This window comes from Euleptes europaea, chromosome 9 (assembly GCF_029931775.1).
Source record: "Euleptes europaea isolate rEulEur1 chromosome 9, rEulEur1.hap1, whole genome shotgun sequence".
Taxonomy (NCBI): Eukaryota; Metazoa; Chordata; class Lepidosauria; order Squamata; family Sphaerodactylidae; genus Euleptes; species Euleptes europaea.
Genome location: NC_079320.1, coordinates 69,069,273 through 69,086,420, shown reverse-complemented (window position 1 = coordinate 69,086,420; position 17,148 = coordinate 69,069,273). Strand labels below are relative to the sequence as shown.

General features: G+C 41.5%; 1 protein-coding gene across 1 annotated transcript in view; it reads right to left on the bottom strand.

The window, feature by feature from the left end:
* Window positions 1-17,148, bottom strand: part of GABRA2 (gamma-aminobutyric acid type A receptor subunit alpha2) — a 106,497-nt gene that overhangs the window by 27,139 nt on the left and 62,210 nt on the right. The window lies entirely within an intron of this gene.

Below are 17,148 nucleotides of genomic sequence, written 5' to 3'. Positions count from 1 at the left end.
CCTTAAAATGTTGTCTTTCTTTCTCCTTCCATATTATTTCCTGTTCCTACCTGGAGCTCTATCAGGTCATTCATGAATTTACTGTAAATTATCAGCTCTTGTTTTTGGGGAAGGGGAGGCTTACGTACTGTTTTGCACTTTGCACAAACAAACCCACTGCCGTTTTAGTGGGTTATTTTGTAACTGTTGTAATAAAAATAAACAATATCATTAAAATACAAGCGATGATTTTGGCTGGCTAACCAAGTAGAAAGCAGTATTAAGCCCCTTGTTTCCTTCCCAAAGTGCCAAGAATTGAAAAATTAATCGTTTATTCATGACTTCCACTGGAGAATTAGTGCCAGCCGGTAGAGAACAGGAGGTAATTAATTAGGCTGACCACAATGAACCAAAAGTAAAATCATACGGATAACCAGGGCCTTTGCTGAAGGGGGTTTACTTCTGGGTATTAGGGTTGGCAGCATGAGGCTGACAATTGGCAGGGGACTGGGTGGGGGCCCTTGCTAGGGTTGCCAACTTCTAGGTTCTTGGCAACCGGCTAAGGAATTATTCAGTACGCAGCCACCAACACACTTATTTCTTTTACTTTTTTCACACTTATTTCTTTTACTTTTGAGAGGAAAAACCTTCAAGTATTCAATTATATACTTATTCTACAAGATAAACCATCATATGCACTTTTTATACAATATGTTAGAAAGCTGTTGTATTATTTATACAGGGAAATATACATACACAAATATATCACTGTTCATATAATTCATCTTATTCAGTAGAACAATGTCCCTTATGAAATTCTAACTATGTATAAACCAAACTTGTCAAAACGTTCCAAAAGATAAATCCGTGGTGGGTGCGTGGATCCTTCTAGGTACTAGCTGGAGATCTCCTGCTATTACAACTGATCTCCAGCCGATAGAGACCAGTTCACCTGGAGAAAATGGCCACTCTGGCGATTGGACTCTACGATATTGAAGTCCCTCCCCTCCACAAACCCCACCCCACCTTTATAACAGTCAATCTTAATGCAATTCCTTTGCATGTAGAATTATGTATAAATATGGTTTTGCTTGCATTTCAGAACAGAACAACAGCTAAAGTAATATCTAAAAATTGAAAATAATAAAAGCTGCTAAAATAGGACACGATCCTGCTCCTCGGTTCTCGTTACATTCTCCATGAGACAGAGATACACACATACACACACAACTCTTCCAGTCTTAACACTGCTGCTTGCATTTAAAGAGGATATAACACAATTTATATATACGCTAGTTGCTAGAGCAATATATATGAGTATATATATTCATGTTGCTCATATCCATATAAACACATTAATATATCTGGCTTCTGCCACAGTTAATTTACTCTAAAAAAATGTTCAACTGTAATAATTTTAAAAAATTATTTTTATTTCAAAGGCTTGATTTAGGCCTTTTAATACAATATCCTTCACAATAATTACCAAAAAAAATTAAATCTTTTAAACTGTGTGAAAACTTGCTGTTGCTTTATTTATTTCCCTCATTAAAAATCTGCACACAGTGATAAACTTACATAACCACATTTCACTGGCTGATGTGTTTCTTCTCCAATGGTTTCTCTGTATTCTAAAGTTACCTACAGTTCAATTTCCTTGCTGGTTGCTAGGGCAATGACTGTCTTTCTAGTAAATAGAAGACTAATTGCAAAAAGTGAGGGAATGGGGGGTTCTTTTTAATTTGCAATGCATAAACATTATCTTTTAATATGAGCACATGCATAAAAGCACTGCATGTATATATTCCCATTGTACTACTTCTAGTTATGTAACTGTGAACTTCAATTCCAGCTGTCTGGAATGAAGGGAAACATTTTCAGAATAAGAGTGCCTCAGTCAGGAGTAGGGAAAAATATCCCTCTCATTCTTTTCCTTCACTATAAATGATGTCTCTCCTCAAACTCAACAAGTTTGTGCTGAGTAAGTACGACTGTGAAGTGCAAGGTTTTCTTCCATGTGGTGTAGTGGTTAAAAGCAATGGACTCTGATCTGGAGAACCGGGTTTGATTCCCCACTCCTCCACATGAGCGGCGGACTCTAATCTGGTGAACTGGGTTAGTTTCCCCACTTCTACACATGAAGCCAGCTGGGTGACCTTGGGCTAGTCACAGTTCTCTGAACTCTCTCAGCCTCACCTACATCACAAAGTGTCTGCTGTGGGGAGAAGAAGGGAAGGAGATTGTAAGCCGGTTTGATTCTCCTTAAAAGGCAGAGAAAGAATACAAAGTGATGGCAAAGTTGACAAATCTAGTAAATAAAAGATTCAGCAAAGAGTTTTAAAAAATGGGAACTGTATTATTTACATTTGATGTAAGGTTTGCACAAATTGTAAGAAAAGTCGTTAGTTTTAAGATTTTAGTATTACTAAAGTTAGTTATTGGGTATAAATCTTGTATGGATTATATTGGTGATGAAAATGTTTAGATATAATAATATGTGAGACATCATGATTGGATTGTTATCATTAAAGGTAGTCAGCAAAAACAATATATTAGTCTTTTATATTATATGATAGAACTTATAATGAAATCATATCTATTAAGTTCATCCTGGCAAAATATGTGTTGATATATTGAATTATATTGTATGGTGTTGTGATGTGTTGTGTTGTGCATGTGATAGTGTTATGTATTGTATGTTTAATTTGTATTATATAGTTTAATTGTGTGTTTTTTAAAAGCAAAGAAAGTCAGCATATAAAAACCAACTCTTCTTTTTCTTCTACATAAATTAGGACCAGCTCGACAAACTTTGCCACCCCAATCAGCATCCTCCGGTTCCATCCCCCTCCAGCTCCAACGAGTGTCCTCCTGGACCTCAGCAGTGGTAGGGGTTACTAACTCCTGTTACCAGTGCAATGGAGGTTCCCACCTCTTTTGGTGGCCCTGGCATCAACACAGGCTGCAGAAGTTGTCTACAGCCCATTTTGGACGCAGCCAGAGCAGGTTCTAGGACAAAACAAGAGGTGGAAGGCATGCGTGTCACCTCTTCCTATATGTTGCCCTCTATCTTGACACTGATGAAATATATCCCAAATTCAAGATATGAAATCATTGGTCCAAAACAGGAAAGTAGCTTTGGACAAACATATTCAAAAACCCTGAAATAATTTTATGTTTTTATATGTGAATTTTAGTTTGGTTTAAATAGTTTCAATTATGTGTTTTAGTTTGGTTTTAATGGTTTTAAAGACACGTTTTTATGTATGTTTTTAATCTGTTAGCCACCTTGGTGGCCCTGATGAGGGCAGAAAGGTGGGGTATAAGCAAGCAAACAAACAACAAACAAATAAAATATCAAATACCATTCAAAGTAGCCCATTACCAACTTTTTTACTTGTCTTCTAATTTGTATTTGGTGCATCTATATATTGGCCCATCAGAAAAGCAATGTGAACCTATTCAATTTACCTGCATGAACATTTTGGTAAAGTACTTTCTTCCCTTCCCTAATGGTTAATAAACCAGAAAGGACAATCTGGATGTATGTCAATTTAGACAAGCAACAGATGACTCTGCATATATTTTGGTAAAGTACTTTGGTACATTTTGGTACAATATTTTCTTCCCTTCCCTAATGGTTAATAAACCAGAAAGGACAATCCAGATGTTTGTCAATTTAGACAAGCAACAGATGGCTCTGCATATATGCAAATGAGTAAGATCATGGAGGTCGCAAATCGACATTAGTGACCTTTGGATTAAACCTTCAGTGATCATGGAAACTTTATATATATTTACTTACAAAACAGTGGTTTCTTGACTTGGTGTTTTCAAAAGTACAGTTGCTTTGCATGTTATTTTTATATCTACCTGACCTTGGGCATAAGGCAATTTAGTGATAATGCTTTCTAATTTAGCTGAACCTCGCTTTGGTTTAAAAGCTATTCATAATATTACTATTTAGCTAAGTCAAAAAACATGTCCATGATGAAGCCAAAGGAGTTGTTTAATGTAAAAGACATTTTTTTTAAAAAAGCAATTATTCAAAGCAGACTTTTCTGACTGTTATCTGAGTCTTTGGAACACACAGGTCTTGCTATTACAATATACTATTGAGGCACAGTAAGAAAAGGTAGTGTGAATCCTTCAGTTCAATTCATTGGCAAATTCCTCCTCGCTGTCCTCTTTGTCCCTTACTTCTATATGAAAGTTGAAATAAGAAACAATTAGGATAGCACTGTGAGTGACCTTGGGCCAGTTACACACTCTCAGCCTAACCTATCTCAACATGGTCATTGTGAGGATACAATGGTGGACAGAAGAACTTTGTACAGTACACTGTTGTTTTCCTGTTGAATTAATTCCTTTATTCAAAATTGGTCAAGGGTAGAAAGAAAATGTTCAGATATTGAGCTTGATGCCAATTGGGACCAAATGTGATCCCAAAGTACATTTACTATTGACCTACAGCCTTTTTTAAAATCAACAATTGCTTCCTTTTTGGACCTAAGTATGGAATCTTGATTCTCAAATATAGAACCAGTTGCTAAAATAATTTCTACCATCTTTTAGAGGACATTTGTCTTGATTCAGAGGAATTTCTGTTGAACTAGGTGTCGACTGGATGATCTAAAGATGGCAGTGTTTATATTTATTACATATTATATTATATTTACATCTTTACTGATGCATGGATGGCATGGTTTATATTTTTCGTAAGACAAATAGTGGGTGTCAATTTTTTTACAATTATTGTTACAGCAGCATTAGAGTTTTATATGCTGATGGATACTTGGGCCTTTTTTGGGGAGGAAGTCAAGATATAAACATTCTACATAAATAATTGAAATATTTTTCACTAAACCATGTTGAATTCAATGATATAAGGGTCGCATCAGGGTTGTGAATTACTTGAAGCATTATAATGTCATGATGCTCCTTTACTTGACAGCCTTTCACATTGCTTGTTAATATTTTAAGCATATTTTCCATGAGTCAAGAAGAAGAAGAAAAATGTATCTGCGTATCTATGAAGACTGTGTGGAATGTGACAGAGCATTCCAATCACCAGACAGCCAAACCAAACACAATCCAAAGTACATAACCACTGATGAGATGGATGTTTGGAAAGCAAAAGCTAAGCAAGCCCCCAAGAGAACCTGGATCTACATCTCTCCTTTGAAGGAACAGAAACAAAAGATGGCTGGCCACCAGGAGAAAGGTGCAGGCTGCAATAAAGAGCAGTAAAAGGAAACCATGAGGAAGGATGGGTAGGGTAAGATTTCATATCCTTTCTATTCTTTACCTTCCATCCTACCTGTAAAATTCTGCAATAGGTAATGCTATAAGAACACACCAAATGAGAACATTCAAATGTTAGTCTTCAGCAAATTATCTCAAGGGTATTGTATATTTATTTTATTTTTATGTATTTTACAAAACATATATCCTGACTTTCTGCCCTCACAAGGGCCAACAAATTAAAACATACACAATAAAATCAAATTTTAAAACCTTTTAAACCGAACCCCAAGAACCCGTACATACAATGACATAAAAACAATAATCAAAACACTGGTCAAGAAGGAGAATCACTGAGGGAACATCAAACCAAACAAAAAAAGTCTTCATCCACTGTTGAAAGATTGCAACAGAAGGGGACAGATGAATCTCTCTGCGGAACGAATTCCAGAGATTTGGTACCACAACCAAGAAGACCCGCTCCAGGGTTGCCACCTGTCTAATCTTAAAAGGTGACTATCATGGAGTAGGCAATTCTTCAATCATTGCCTTTAATCCTGGAGGAAACCTAAAGTTACATTCTCTGTCTGGACAGCTTCATCTAAAAACAGTGGGAAATGTTCCTGCAGAACTACACAGGATCTATGCTCTCCACCTACCCTTAAGAACACCCCTGAAAATACTTCTCAAGATCATCAACCTCAGTCTGAAATATACATAATTGTTTTTTTACTATCCCTTTTGACAGAAATACCAAAAATACTAACCAACATATTAGTGATTTTTTCAGCACCTAGATTTCCAAGGGCATTAGTTATTAGTTGTTATTAATCATATTCTGCTGTATTGCTACTGGGGTTGCCAACCTCCAGGTGGGGCCTGGAGATCTCCTCCAAGAATTATAACCGATCTCCACACTACAGAGATCAGATGCCCTAAAGGAAATGGCTGCTTTGCAGGGTGGACTGTATGGCTTTATACCCACTGAAGTTCTTCTCCTATCTAAACCCCATGCTTTCCAGGTGCCACCCCCAATTCTTCAGGAATTTCCAAACTCAGATTTGGCAACCCTGGTTGTTAGTAAAATTTAAAGTCCTCCTCCCAACATTAGTTTATTTGCAGTGTTTTCTTTGAGCTTGCAAGTTTTATAAATAAGAGCTGTTTTATAAAATTGTAGCTACAATTGCATTATCATGCCAGACAGGTGAGTGGAGTGGGGGACTAGCTACCCCACTCAATTGCCTGAGGTGACTGCCCAATAATTGAACCAGCCCTGTGCAGAGATGCCTTGAGGGTCCAAGGCTGTGCGTCTCAAAGCTCTTCAATAAAACAAGGGACTGGTAAAAAAAATCTGATCCTCACTTTATTGGCATGCAAGGCAGGTAGAAGGCACGATCTCCAGGCTATGCTGTGCCTTACATTTTGATCCTTATGGACCTTGGATACAGTGAAAGGGCAGGGTTTTTACCACCCTTTTTCTGTACAGAAGACTCTGCAAGCCTAAGGATGCCCAGTTACTGCATCCCGGGCTTGTAGCTTCTAATGTCCAAGGAGGGTGGTAGTAGGGTTGCCACTAGGGCTGTTGAAAAAAAAAATCGGTAAAATTTGGATTCGGCAAAATTTGGCCAGTTTTTATTCGGAAAATGTCAAACTCTGAACTCCCCCTTTTTGGATTCGTGGAATTCGGCATGAAATTCAGGTTTCCCAAATAAATTCGGCCGAATAAAGCCATTTAAAGCACATTCGCAGATTTCCGCAACTCCGGGGGGGGGGCATTTTTGGAGGTAGAGGTCCCAAACTTTCAGGGAAGCTTGGAGGGACCCTACTTGCAAGAACACCCAAGTTTGGTGAAGATTGGGTCAGGGGGTCCCGAGTTATGGGGTCTGGAAGGGGTCCCCCATCCGCCCATTGAATGAATGGGAGCAGGCAATCCTTAATGTGCATCTAGAGAGCGGCAACTCCAAGGCAAAACCTCCCATTGTTTCTCTTTGGCTATTTATGCATGGGATGTTTTGCTTTGGATTTGCTGCTCTCTAGATGCACATTTCCCCCCATCTGAATTCTCAAAACTCTGCAGGGGGGCTTGTTGTTGAGATTTGGAAATTTGGATGGGGGAAATGTGCATCTAGAGAGCGGCAAATCCAAGGCAAAACCTCCCATTGTTGCAGACTGATAAAAGGTGGCATTGTTTACAATTCGCTCTGCTTTACCTTGGGAGCAAAGCCCCACCACGGCTTTTACTTCCGAGTAAGCAGGCCGGAGGATCAGGACTGCCCGCCCTTTCCTCAACATTTTGCTTCCTCCTGTCACCGCTTCCTCAGCCCTGGGGGCACCCAAAACCAACGAAGAGGGGGGGGAGTTGAGGGAGGAGACAACGTGGCTGAGCTGTCACTGTCAGGGGAAAGGAGAAATCCTGAGCAGGGACACCCACGGGAGGGGGCCGGGGGGAATAAGCAGGATGCTGCATTGTATGGCACACGACACCACTTGCGCATACACACATGCACACCCGCTGCACGCCGTTCCCTCCCCCCATCGTGCAAAAAAAGGCAAAAGCTCGGACTCTACGGGCACGGCCCACAGAGACAATCAACCACCTGCAAGCAGAACAGCCCCCCATGACAAGAAGATGCAAATTCCAAACGAAGGAAAACAACGGGGCAGCCAGAGAGAGAGACTCACCGACCCACACTGACCTCCAGGCGAAAGTGGCAACCAGTGAAAACAGCAATAAACACACTAGCACAGAGGCAATCAACCCCCCCAGCAGAACAGCCCCCCCTTTGGCTTCCCCCCCACAGAATCTCCCTCTCCCCCCCCCACGTACACACACACAGGAAAAAAGTTATAGAGAAAAGCCCCAAAATGGGTCAAACTGTGGATGTCTTCTCCTCCAGCAGAAGCAGGGGTCAGGAGGAGTAATCCAATCTGATTCCAGCAAGCAGCAGCAGGTCAGTTCAGCTCAGGATTTCTCACGATCAGCACAGGAGCAGCAGCAATGGAAGGAATACAGACTCTCACACACAGACACTCTGGCCATTTATGTACGGGAGGTTTTGCCTTGGATTTGCCACTCTCTAAATGCACATTTTCCCCATCCAGATTCTCAAAACTGCATGGGAGCTTATTGTTGAGTTTTGAGAATTTGGATGGGGAAAATGTGCATCTAGAGAGTGGCAAATCCAAAGCAAAACCTCACATGCATAAATGGCCTCTCTCCACACACCCCGGGCCGCACAGCAACCCAGGACCACGCACACGCACCCCCCCCACACACACGGGGATCTCTCTCTCACACACACACTCTCTCTCCCCCCCTGGGCTGCACAGCAACCTGGGAAAACGCACACGCACCCCCCATGGGCATCTCTCTCACACACACACAGACACTCTCTCTTTCTCTCCCTGGGCCGCGCAGTGGCCAGGCTCATGCACTCATCCGCGACTGGTTGGCCAGAAGAAGACCCAGCTTTGCCACCTATTGGCTGCGGGAGAATGCTGATTCGGGGTCGCCAAATTTGTACAAATTTATCCGGCGTCCGCCCGAACTCACCGAGTTCGGCTCATCATTTTCCCGCCTTTTTTGACTTTGGTTCTATCTGAACTAGAAACCGCCAAATCGGGGGAAATTCGGCTGTTTTTCAGTTCGAATGGAACCGAATCGACAGCCCTAGTTGCCACCAGTGGGAAGTTTTTTGGATGATGCCTGAGGGTGAGGTTTGGGGAGGGACTTCAATGCCATAGAGTCCAATTGCCAAAGTGGCTGTTTTCTCCAGGTGAACTGATCTCTGTCAGCTGGAGATCAGTTGTAATAGGATGTCAGGAGCAGGTCATGAGGATGGTATGCGATTGTGCTGCTTGCAGGTGCTGATGTGTGATTTTGCCCGAGGTCGGGCCATGCCCCGTGTTTAGACTTCAAGGAGTCCATAGTATGGGAAATGCCAAGTACCCCCTCCTGTCTTGGAGGGGGGTTGCCTAGGCAACCCGTTATCTACTTTCGTTCTTCCATATATGCTGCGTATCTTGCCTCTGAACCTTACTAGAATCCTTCTGAATAAAGCTTCTGTAACCTGTCGATTCTACCCAATAAAACTGCTTTCGTGGATTTGCCGTCTATCTATCTATTCTATCTATTTATGAACATTTTATAATGAATGGCATATTGTAGAACCATGTGTATTTTTTGCAGAATAGTGCACAAAAAGATTGAAGGCTTGAAAAAGACTGTACGAAATGGAATTATACCGGATTTCCATTGCCCTTCATCTTGCTTTTGCGACCTACTGATGCACTTTATGAAATTTCATGTGGACTCTATAAGGACTGAGTATTGTTCCCGTGGTTCACTCATGCACTTTATGAAATTATTTATGCAGACTGAATAAGGATTGAGAATTTGGGCTCATATTTGTATTGTAAAGCCCTTATTGAATGTTGGGGTCTTAATTACCTATGTGATACTTTTTGCTCCAGAATTTTGTTTTTTGTATGTTTCCAATACATATTCTTAATAGCACTAATTGCTATAGTTTGGTCTTCTTATTATAGAAAGAATTGTCTTGTGCTACTTTCTTGATTTCCACACTCCCTACTTAGCACTTGCAAGCCGTTTTTTGATTAGTACCTGGAGGTTGGCAACCCTAGGTGGTGGCCTGACACATTCCAGAGGTGGCTCCAACTTATGCTCTACCCTCCATTTCACATGCCCAAGGAGTGGAAACAAGAGGGGGAAAGAATACTTTGCCATTCCTTGTATTGCAGTCCTCTATTTATTTTTAAGTGGTCTGGAAACCACAGGGCAGCAATGGTTCTTGGGTTCACTCCAACAGTGTTTCTGCCTGCCGAAAGCCATGGTTCTCTGGTTCAGACTCTAGTGGGAGCAGAACTTTTCCCCAGTCTTTAACATTCTACCCATCTGTGTGGTTATTAGTAGTCACCATGGGACTGAAAAGAAAAGGGTGATTTCGTGATGAATTTAACAGCTGATAGTAATCCAATGACACTGAATTCCCATTAACGGCCAACCTTAATAGAGAATAGTGGGGGGGGGGAAGAGACTGTTCACACACACCCCTATCCCTTTGTGTGTGTGTTAAGTGCCGTCAAGTCGCTTCCGACTCATGGTGACCCTATGATTCAATGTCCTTCAAAATGTCCTATCTTTGACAGCCTTGCTCAGATCTTGCAAATTGAGGGCCGTGACTTCCTTTATTGAGTCAGTCCATCTCTTGTTGGGTCTTCTTCTTTTCCTGCTGCCCTCAACTTTTCCTAGCATGACTTTCTTTTCTACTGACTCTTGCCTTCTCATAATGTGACCAAAATAGGATAGCCTCAGTTTAGTCATTTTAGCTTCTAGGGCAAGTTCAGGCTTGATTTGATCTCTAACCCACAGATGTATTTTTTTGGCAGTCCATGGTATCCGTAACACTCTCCTCCAACACCACATTTCCAAGGAGTCTACTTTCTTCCTGTCAGCTTTCTTCATTGTCCAGCTTTCACACCCATACATAGTAATAGGGAATACGATGGCATGAACTAGCCCTTTACCCACATTTTAAAAAATGCTATATATTTTTCTAACTGAATAAAAGATACTGCCATTATCAACTGACGTTACATGTTTTTGCTTACAATTATGTGATTAAACAATTCAGAGTTTTGGTCTTGTTTTTCAGTTGTTTTGCATTTGGGGGAGGGAGGAGTCTTCTTCTTTTCTTTTTTTTTTAGCGAACACAGCTTTTCCTCTCCGGCTAATGTCACAATGCATTTACATCACTGGCCTCTTTGTAATTCTTTAGGGCTTTTCATCACAACACCGAGCTTACACATTTCATAAAAACAGCTATGAGACAGCTGAATCTCCAAAGGTGCAATCTGCTTTATCCTTGCACTTTGGCTTCCTTTTGTTAGTGCCCATTATTCTACATAATGAAGTTGAAAATCATCTCCACTATATCTCTTCCAACTTACACCTTTGACACAATGCATTATTGCTAATGCACTTCTCTAAACTTGCAATCCAGCTATTAAAAGGAAGTCTGGATTGGGAAACAAAAAGAGATAACTGGGGTTTTCAGCACTGTCTGAAAGGTAAACTAGACATTACCCTGCGGCCGTGCGTAATGAAGTTGCAACAGCCATTTATTTTTTGCAGAATGCCCTTAACAGGGGCTCTTTCAGCAGAGGAGGAAGAGAGGGCTTAACTGCAACTCCACCTGTCTGTTTTTCCTTACCCCCAGGCAACCCAAAACTACTTGTTTCCTTGGGGGGTTCTAGAAGACAAGAAAAGAGAGAAGTTAGGGAAACTGGGACTTTTCAGAGGAGGGGGGGTTTCAGTATACGTCCATTTTGAGTAGCTCTTTGGTGCAACTGGCTATTGGATTACTGAAGCAATCTCCCTATAAGCATAAAATGTTTGCTAAAATTCAGCCTAGAAGCTAAAATGACTAAACTGAGGCTGTCGTACTTTGGACATATTATGAGAAGACAAGAGTCACTGAAAAAGACAATCATGCTAGGAAAAGTTGAAGGCAGCAGGAAAAGAGGAAGACCCAACAAGAGATTGACTCTATAAAGGAAGCCACGGCCCTCAATTTGCAAGATCTGAGCAAAGCTGTTAAGGATAGGACACTTTGGAGGACACTGATTCATAGGGTCGCCATGAGTCGGAAATGACTTAACGGCACTTAACACACACACACACACACACAATTCAGCCTCATCCTTATCCCATTTAAAATGTTAAATTCCTTTTGGAATGTCTGTGTGAGGGCTTATTTGGGCCCTCACTATATTATTTGGATATAATTAAAGTACACTATTTCAGAAGACAGGCTTACCAGGTTGCGGGTCACAGCGGGCAACCTCTCTCTCATGCTCCATCCCATGTGCTAGATCTATGGAGCAGTGGGAGGAGAAAAAAGAGGGGAAATGATGTGTGAACACTGTGACATCACATTCCAGAAAGCATTTGGTAAAGATAATTGAGACTGGGTGAAATCCTAGAGTATCGCAGATGCTGTGACGTCACTTCCAGGTGATCACCTGGATGTGGCATCACGGGGCCTGTGACATTCCTCTTCCCCAGGCTTTGCCACCAAAATGCTCCTGAGGATTGCCAGTGGATGAGGCCTGGCAACCCTACCTGAAAAAAATGTTGTACCCATAATCTACCTGTGTGCTAGGGTTGGAAGCTCTGGGTTGGGTAATACCTGGAGATTTTGGGGGTGGAGTCTGGGGAGGGCAAGGTTTTGGGAGGGGAGGAACCTCAGCAGGGTATAATGCCCTAGAGTCGCACTTTCTCTAGGGGAACTGATCTTGGTCATCTGGAAATCAATTGTAATAGTGGGAGATCTTTAGGTGCCACGTGGAGTTTGGCAACCCCACTGCGTACACAAGGTGAATGTGAAGAAACACAAATGGTGTATATTCCTGCACAATCTGTATGAGTAGGAAAAAACAACACCACAGATTAGCAAAATCCAATTCAGGGCCAGGCCAGAAGCACTGGAATCCAATGGATTGGATATAAAATTAATTTTCTATCAGCAGTATGGAACTTTACTGCCACCCCTCTTCCATGACAGCCCCCTGAGCTCCACAAATTGCTTTTCCTGGCAGAACAGAGGGCCCTGTGGACCAACATGAGCAGGGAAGGGGGGGTAAGCAGTAAGAAGAGGGAATCAGTGGAAATTGCCAAATCAGTCCACCCATTCAAGTGAACAAGCACTTATAAGGTGCTGTGAACACTACTTTTAGCTGATACTAAATCCAGTTTCTGGATTCTTATTCATCTTTGTCACATTGCTCTGTGGTCAAGAGACTGAAACCTAGAGCTAGAGCAATGCAGACGAAAGGGCAGGGTTTGGGAAATTGCTGACCTTGTTTTCAGTGTGGGTTGCAAAGCAGAATTAATAAGGTCAAAAATGGCTTTTTCTGCAGTTGAGGAAGGAGTTTTACCTTGTCATATATGAATCCTCCCCCCCTTCTTGTCTCCTGTTACTAGGGTTGCCAGGTCCCTCTTTGCCACCGGTGGGAGGTTTTTGGGGAGGAGCCTGATGAGGGCAGGGTTTGGGGAGGTGAGGGACTTCAATGCCATAGAGTCCAATTGCCAAAGTGGCCATTTTCTGCAGGGGAACTGACCTCTATTGGCTGGAGATCAGTTGTAATAGAAGGAGATCTCCAGCTATTAACTGGAAGTTGGCAACCCTACCTGTCACAATGACAGGCGTTTTATTTTTTTGAGACCTATACTGAACAACTGTAGCAGCAATTCAAATGGGAGAGGGGATGAAACAGCATTGTTTATGTAAGGTTCAACTTCCACTTGCCATACAATATTCTCCTTTATTTGGGTAATATGTAGAACACCCACCTTCCATGGAGTAATGTTTTAGATTTTCAGCACTACATGAGGTAGGTTTGGCTGACAGAAAGTAACTTGCCCAAGGCTACCCGTGTAGCTTTGCATGTGACCATACGTTTGAATATTAATTTCCTATCACCAAATGTCTAAATGGTAGCTATGAACAATCAATAAAGCTACACCACCAAATAACAACCCCTTGCTTTCAAAAAACACACAACTTCCTATTTAAAAAATGTAAAGGACAAAAATTGAGTTGCCTAGAAAATGATACAGGATCCCCTCACTGGAGAAACTATTTGTTTTCCCCACTGCTTTCAAACAGAACATGAATTTATTTAGAAAAGGAACTATTTGAAGCTATTCATATCCCATTTTTTCAAATTTGGGTGCAATCCCATCTATGAATTCAGAAGATCTCTGAAAAAAAAAAGTGATATACCATTTAAAAAATTTCCCCTATTGCTTTAGAAATTGGCTATTCTGCATTACCAGTGTGCATCATTTTTAATATTATAAAAAATAGCTTGTTTGTGTGCTAGGGCTAATGTGAATTCCTAACACTGGTAAGCACGTAAACCACTTTTATGTAGCTGACTACTTATCTGCAAACAGTTCTGCGGCTAATGGCTCTGGCTGGCATTTTGAGTCACAGATTTTCATTTTCACAAGGGCCCTCTTGAGAGCGATCATTTCTGTAAATGCTAAACAGGATTCCATTCTCTTAGGGTCCCATTTACACTCAAGCAAAGCATGTGTGAAATGCTGCCAAATGCATTCTCTACCCAGTGCTCTAAATTGAAAAAAAAAAGGTTTCACACCTACATGTATTGCAAAAATTGGGCCAACTGTTCCCAGTCAATGAGTCTATTCAAATAAACTGCAATGAGTTGTCACATGGGGAAAATCCTGTTATTCACTGGAGTAATTTGCTGTCTTTAATCATTTTGCTTAGGCTAAACTTTACATATGCTCTATGGCCAGCATTCTACTTGCAATGCCTTGTGAAGTTCAATATGCGCTATTTCAACAGGGACTGGGAAATTTAAAAAAGTAAACCTTCCAACAAGAACAGCCCTGGACAAACTGAAATGGCATCTCATTTAATGCTTGTCAGGTGAAAACAGGCGCACTTCTGTGATGAAAAGGAACTTATCCTGTTAATAATTATATGCATTTCTGTACACTTAAAGAGAACAGGCCATTTTGTAACAAAAACTACATGTTGCCAACTTAGTAATTAGGCTAAGTGCAGAGTTGTATTAGGGACAACTGGTGTTGTGGACCCCTTGATGTGCACTTCAGATAAGGTGAGCACCAGGGAGAGTCTGCTATGGATTAGAGCCATAGTGCTAGGAAGCGAAATAGTTAACAGAGGAGGAGGAGGAGAGTTGGTTTTTAAACCCTGGTTTTCTCTACCTTTAAGGAGTCTCAAAGCGGCTTGCAATCACCTTCCCTTCCTCCTCCTCACAACAAACACCTTGTGAGGTAGGTAGGGCTGAGATAGTTCTGAGAAAACTGTGACTAGCCCAAGGTCACCCAGCAAGCTGCATGTGGAGGAGTGGGGAATAAAACCCAGTTCTCCAGATTAGACTCCGCTGCTCTTAACCACTATATCATGCTGGCTCTCTATTCTCTCACCATTTCCACAATTGAAAGTGACCCCTACTAGGCTGCCTTTAGCTAGAGATGAGTGATCACCTCTTTCTTTGGGTTTCAGACCCACTGTGAATTGCAAACAGCGCCCTCAAATACTGGGGGAGGGGAGGGGAGGTTAGCATTTCCCCCACACACTCAAAATTGTTCTAAATTGTAACAAGATGTTTTGTGGATACATGTTTTTACACTGCTTGCCCCATAGTTCTCCCCCATCCCAATGCATGCCAAATTCGTATGGCTTTTAATGACTTACAAAAATGGTGCTGCCAAAGTGTGGGTGGACGGGGGACAAGATCTTTATGGATCTGCAGTTCTAAGCATGAGCCAATATTATAAATGCCACAAACAAATAAATATCACTGATTGCACGGGCATAAAAGCAAGAAACACACACTCTTTCTAATACAGTTGATACTGAATAATCCATGACTGCCCACAATGATCCTGGGATATACATAATCGAAGCATGCCAGCAAACTGTGAGCATGCATCAATAGCCAGCCTGTTATGGCACCCTCATAGGCCCGCAGCTACCCTGGGACACCCCACAAGTGTACAGGACAAGCTGTTGCGCAAAGGATGGAAACTCTGCTGTGTAGCCAGAGACAAAAGGGGTCTCATGGAATCCATCTTGTTTGTGCAAGGCTGAAGCAAGCTGACAGGGGTTCAAAACAGCAAAAGGTGAGCCATGCCCTCCCAGGAAAGGAATGTTGCAGCTCTCCGAAGAAGACAAACAGATAATGGATAAGCATTTAGCATTTCTATACTTTTCCAGCAATAGATGGCAAGCACCCTGCCAAATCTCATCAATTCTATTGTAACTAACTCCTAATCTCATCCCAAACCCAGGCAAGCCCTCTCTGACTTCCTCCTTCCAGACCCCACCTCAATTTCCAATTCTGTTACTCAAGACTCAAACATTGAATTCTTAAATGTTCAGCCATCATCTCTGATGACCTTATTCACTACACCTTCCTAATCCAATCTCAAGCAATTAAACCTTTGTCCACTCTCAATAACTCACCCTGCCTCAGGGTAGAAATGTGGTATAAATATGACCCAATCAGTCCAGCAAGTTGCTGTCACTTTTCCCTGGATCCGAAGTGTTAGCCACGGTTCTTGCATGTACCGTTCCTTTGCCAGTGGTGCAGGTCACTGCTAGCTTTTCTTTGCAGCTGTTTCCATTCTGGACCTTGTTCTTCAGGAAGGTAATATAATTTCCCCCTGGAACCCTTTTATCCTTGTGACCACCCCTCAACCCTTTCCTTTCTTAGCTCTGTATGTGTTGGGAATTTTTTGTGTGTGTGCATGGAATAATTTTATTATCTTTAATAAAATCCTTAAAATTCATAAAAGCTTCCTCTTTATTGGGTATTTTCCACTGGTTTGCTCAATTGGCGCATAACTGGTTAACAAAATCCCCACACCAGCCTCTTGCCTAGCTCTATCTAAGTCTCCAGCTAATTTCCCCAAATAAAGGAGACCCTCTGTGCTTGGCGTAACAAGCCATCATGTTCAGTGCCACCAACCCTACAAAGCGTCTTGCAATACAGTTGATTTTAAACTGTGAACAACTCATTCATGTAATCTAGCATAGTGTTCGACATGAGAGAAACTGGGCATTTTGAGAACATTCTTTGAAAATCAAACACATCTTTTGCAAATATCAAAGAATCCCTACTTTTAGTCCCATTAAAGAAAAAGCTCACAAAGTATGGAGCTAAAACCATCACAGGAGTAGTTTCCATGGAAATAACACAGTGTGTGTATATATGAGAATTAAAAGAAATCCTCCCCAGTGTTACAATACCAATCCATAGGACCTCTCCAACGATTAAGGTTAAATTACACACTGGAGGATATAATCACAAATCCATGTCATGTGTCATTTGGCTGTCAGA